Source organism: Somniosus microcephalus, chromosome 2 (assembly GCF_052327205.1).
Source record: "Somniosus microcephalus isolate GS21.2 chromosome 2, FLI_Smic_1.0, whole genome shotgun sequence".
NCBI lineage: Eukaryota > Metazoa > Chordata > Chondrichthyes > Squaliformes > Somniosidae > Somniosus > Somniosus microcephalus.
Genome location: NC_140988.1, coordinates 193,098,899 through 193,104,380, shown reverse-complemented (window position 1 = coordinate 193,104,380; position 5,482 = coordinate 193,098,899). Strand labels below are relative to the sequence as shown.

Sequence of the window (5,482 nt, the reverse complement as noted above, 5' to 3'; positions counted from 1 at the left end):
GATCGCAGCCCTGCCTCCGATCTATCTTTTCTTTCCAGTTTTGAAGAAGGATTCGACCCGAAACGTCAACTCAAATTTCTGTCCACGGATGTTGCCTGACCTGCTGAGTTTTTCCAGCATTTTCTGTTGCTATTTCAGATTTCCAACATCCGCAGTATTTTGCTATCGTGAACCTTTTTTCCCCATTTTCTAAAAATAAAACACAGCTAACTGCTGTTTTTCATTTACCAATCTTGTGACTGTGCTTGTGTCCTCCACCCACCCCCCCCCACATCAACACACCCTTTGGTCTAGGTGGTGGTTGATTACGTATGGTGGAGAATGCTGGCTTTAGCCCTCTGATGGCTGGGAGGACAAAGCACACATTGTTGAAAACCCTTTGCTGGAGCGATGGAGGCCCTTTTGCAGCAGAAAGAGTTGGATGAGAAGGCTGCATCGTTTACTCAGCCTGCTTCTCGAAATGCAGTTGCTGGGTTGTCGGCAGCGACACTGGCCTCACTTGGGGGATCTTCCCCTCGACGAGGGAGTGGGGATACAAGTAGCAATCTGGATCCAGATGTTTCACTCGGTGAATTGTGGGATTCCTTATCAGAAGTAGAGGAGAAATACAAGATAAAGCTATGGTCTCCAATGCACAACTAGACAATGAAAAATCTAACTTCGTCTACCAAGTGGATACACTAAAAGATGTTATTGAGGAATTGGTGGAGCAAATGGCAAAGCTATCTAGAGAAAATGAGGAAAAATCTAAGGAACTGGAACTACAAAAACATACGTGTAGTGTGTCGCAACATAAAGTAGAAGAACTAAAAGAGGGTATTCGGCAAAGAGACGAGCTTATAGAGAAACACGGTTTGGTGATAATCCCAGAAGGCGCACCTAATGGTGATGTAAACTGAGCCAGTTGTTGGTGCGATTACAGTTGTGTCTCAAGAGGCCGCTCAAGTGCTTGAAGGTGCAGGAGATGGACCACTAGATGTGCGGCTAAAGAAACTGGTCGATGAAAAGGAAGAATTACTTGCACAGATCAGAAAGCTGAAATTGCAGTTGGAAGAGGAACGACAGAGGAACTCTAAGATTGAGAATGTGCTCACGGATTCTGATCGACTAAAAAATGGCACAGATCTATAAATTCTTGAAATGCAGAGAGATGCGAATAGGCAGTTGAGTGAATACAAGTTTAAACTGTCTAAGGCAGAACAGGATATTGCCACTGTTGAACAAAATGTTGCCAGACTCAAAGGACAGGTGCTTCGTTCTAAAACAGCAACAGAAAACTCCGAAAAAATAGAGGATGAACTAAAAGTAGAAAAGAGGAGGCTCTTTGGTCTGCCTGCGCCCCTTCCCGGAGGTCGGAGCTGAGGGGGGGATATGTGAGCTATGGGGGCGGTTTGTGGTGGATGGATGGTATGTGGCCACCAGATGGAGACAAAGTCTCCCTCTCACTCCAAATCAGGTGAAGGCCACATCCACCTCCAACACACCTGAGGCAAATCTACCCATTAGCTCAGGAGTTCAAAAGGCAAACGAGTGCATCCCTTCAGGGCCAGGGCCTGAGGAGAGGGCCTGGGCCTGGGCCTGGGCCTGGGGAGAGGGCCAGGGCCGAGGGCCAGGGGAGAGGGCCAGGGGAGAGGGCCAGGGGACAGGGCCAGGGGACAGGGCCAGAGGAGAGGGCCATGGCCAGGGCCAGGGCCTGAGCCTGAGGAGAGGGCCAGGGCCAGGACCTGAGGAGAAAGCCAGGGCAAGGCCAAGGCTGCTGTTGGGGCCCAGCTTGCAGCTGCCACAGAGGTCTGCTGTTGAACCCGGGTGGGATATTGTTTAGTTCTGCGAGCCTGATGTGATCACTTGACCGGCTGAGAAAGATCCAGTGGTAAAGTAACCCTGGCTTATTGTTTTTGGGGAAAACTGATTTAAGGACTGCCTTCCTAACCACCCTGGGCGGGTGATGATTTTGTTCTTCATTTTTCTTTTTGTACGTCATGTGTTTTTTGGATTTTGCCAGACGTGGACCTTTTTTCCCCGTTTTCTAAAAATAAAACACAGCTAACTGCTGTTTTTCATTTACCAATCTTGTGACTGTGCTTGTGTCCTCCACCCCCGCATCAACACACCCTTCGGTCTAGGTGGTGGTTGATTACACAATGCAGAGTGCTGATGATGAGACGAGATGGGAAGCAGATTGAAGGTAAGTGTGATGTTATTCTCACTTTAGCTGAGTGTAGTAAATCATTGAACCTTTTTCTGCACTGCACCCAAGTGCGTGCACACAAAGAGCTAGTGCTTACCTCCTCAGGAATTTGCAACCAGGCTGCCTTTGTGTGCTGAGGAGGCTTCCTCCGTCCATTGGAGGGGAACAGACCTCCTTGCACCCTCTTACTCCCTCCACAAGAGCATGGAGGGAGTCATCATCAAATCAAGGAGCAGCCTTTGCTCTTGCAGCAGTCATCTTCCAAAGACCAGTTATCAGGAACATCAGAAAGGAAATGAAATCCAAAGGTTATATGGGCCCCTTAAAAGCACCTGAATCGAAGACGTCAGCAGAGGTGAGCAGCAGACCCGCACCCACTGATTCGGCCGGGTGGCATGCACAGTGGGCATAATAAGCCCAGTTAAATGAAAAGCGTTATTTCGGAGCAGCTGAATCCGGCAGCGGGAACAGAACTCACCGAACAGCCAACGCAACTCCAATCCCGACTCTGACCCAACTCCAACGCTGACTCCAACCCGACTCCAACGCGACTCCGACCCGACTCCGACCCGACTCCGACTCCGACCCGACTCCGACCCGACCCGACTCCGACCCGACTCCGACCCGACTCCGACCCGACTCCGACGCGACTCCAACCCGACTCCAACCCGACTCCAACCCGACTCTGATCCGACTTCAACGCGACTCCAACTCGACTCCGACCCGACTCCAACTCGACTCCAACCCGACTCCAACCCGACTCCAACCCGAATCTGATCCGACTTCAACGCGACTCCAACTCGACTCCGACCCGACTCCGGCTCGACTCCGACTCGACTCCGACTCGACTCCGACCTGACTCCCGATGCGGACCAGTCTCCGTCCTGGCTCCTGACCCGACTCCGACCCGAATCCGACCTGACTCCGACCCGACTCCGACACGGCTCCGACCCGACTCCGACCCGACTCCGACCCGACTCCCAACCCGACTCCGACCAGACTCCATCCAGACTCCGACCCGACTCCGACCCGACTCCGACACGACTCCGACCCGACTCCGACCCGACTCCGACCCGACTCCAACGCGACTCCAACCCGACTCCAACCCGACTCCAACACGACTCCAACCCGACTCTGATCCGACTTCAACGCGACTCCAACTCGACTCCGACCCGACTCCAACTCGACTCCAACCCGACTCCAACCCGACTCCAACCCGAATCTGATCCGACTTCAACGCGACTCCAACTCGACTCCGACCCGACTCCGGCTCGACTCCGACTCGACTCCGACTCGACTCCGACCTGACTCCCGATGCGGACCAGTCTCCGTCCTGGCTCCTGACCCGACTCCGACCCGAATCCGACCCGACTCCGACCCGACTCCGACACGGCTCCGACCCGACTCCGACCCGACTCCGACCCGACTCCGACCCGACTCCCAACCCGACTCCGACACGACTCCGACCCGACTCCAACCGGACTCCGACCCGACTCCGACCCGACTCCCAACCCGACTCCGACCAGACTCCATCCAGACTCCGACCCGACTCCGACCCGACTCCGACACGACTCCGACCCGACTCCAACCCGACTCCGACCCGACTCCGACCCGACTCCGACCCGACTCCCAACCCGACTCCGACCAGACTCCATCCAGACTCCGACCCGACTCCGACCCGACTCCGACCCAACCCGACTCCCACCCAACTCCATCCAGACTCTGAACCGATCCCAACCTGACTCCCGTCTCCAGCCCATCTCCGGCCCGTCTCCGGCCCGACTCCAACCCGACTCCAACCCGACTCCAACCCGACTCCAACCCGACTCCAACCCGACTCCTACCCGACTCCTACCCGACTCCTACCCGAATCCAACCCGAATCCAACCTGACTCCTACCTGAGTCCATCCCGACTCCGACCCGACTCCGACCCGACTCCCGAATCCGACCCGACTCCGACCCGACTCCTAACCGACTCCTAACCGACTCCTAACCGACTCCTAACTGACTCCTAACCGACTCCATCAAGACTTCGACCCGAATCCAAACTGACTCCCCAATCCCACCAGACTCCCACCCGACTCCCACCCGACTCCCACCCGACTCCCACCCGACCCCGACCCGACTCCGACCCGACTCCAATGCCGACTCCACCCCGGCTCCCACCCGACTCCCACCCGAATCACACCCGACTTCCACCCGACTCCGACCCGACTCCCATGCCGACTCCAAACCGGCTCCACCCTGACTTCCACCCGACTCCCACCCCGACTCCCACCCCGACTCCCACCCCGGGCAGCACGGTGGCATAGTGGTTAGCACTGTTGCCTCACAGCGCCAGGGACCCGGGTTCGAATCCGGCATCGGGCGACTGTCTGTGTGGAGTTTGCACATTCTCCCCGTGTTTGCGTGGGTTTCCTCCGGGTGCTCCGGTTTCCTCCCACAGTCCAAAGATGTGCGGGTTAGGTTGATTGGCTATGATAAATTGACCCTTAGTGTTAGGGGGATTAAATACGTGGGGTTACGGGGATAGGGTGGGATATGTGTCGATGCAGGCTCGATGGGCCGAAATGGCCTCTATCTGCACTGTAGGGTTCCTGCGATTTCCTGTGAATCCCACTCCAATGCTAACTCCGAATTGACACCGACCCGACTCCGACTCGACTCCGCCCCAACTCCGACCCGACTCCTAACCGATTCCGACCCGACTCCTACCTGACTCCCACCCCACTCCATCCAGACTCTGACCCGACTCCAACCTGACTCCCCACTCCGACCCGACTCCAACCCGACTCCGACCCGACTCCGACCCGACTCTGAACCGACTCTGATCCGACTCCCGACTCCGTCCCGAATCCCGACTCCGACCCGACTCTGACCCGACTCCCAACTCTGACCCGACTCCCACCCCACTCCATCCAGACTCCGAACCGACTCCGACCCGGCTCCGACCCGACTCCTGACTCTGACACGACTCCGATCAGACTCCAACACCTTTCCATCCAGATTCTGACCCGACTCCGACCTGACTCCCCACTCCACACCGACCCGACTCCCACCCGACTCCGACCCGGCTCTGACCCAAATCCCGACTCTGACACAACTCTGACTCGACTCCCACCCCACTCCATCCAGACTCCGAACCGACTCCGACCCGGCTCCGACCCGGCTCCGACCCGACTTCCACCCGAATCCCACCCGACTTTCTCCTGACACTGACCCAGCTCTGACCCGGCTCTGACCCGACTCTGACCCGACTCTGACCCGACTCCTGACTCTGACCCGACTACTGA

At 56.5% G+C, this 5,482-nt stretch overlaps 1 pseudogene; it reads left to right on the top strand.

Moving 5' to 3' along the window:
- The first annotated feature begins 390 nt into the window (after positions 1-390).
- LOC147123173 (leucine-rich repeat flightless-interacting protein 2 pseudogene) lies at positions 391-1,362 on the top strand (annotated as a pseudogene).
- Positions 1,363-5,482: the final 4,120 nt, after the last annotated feature.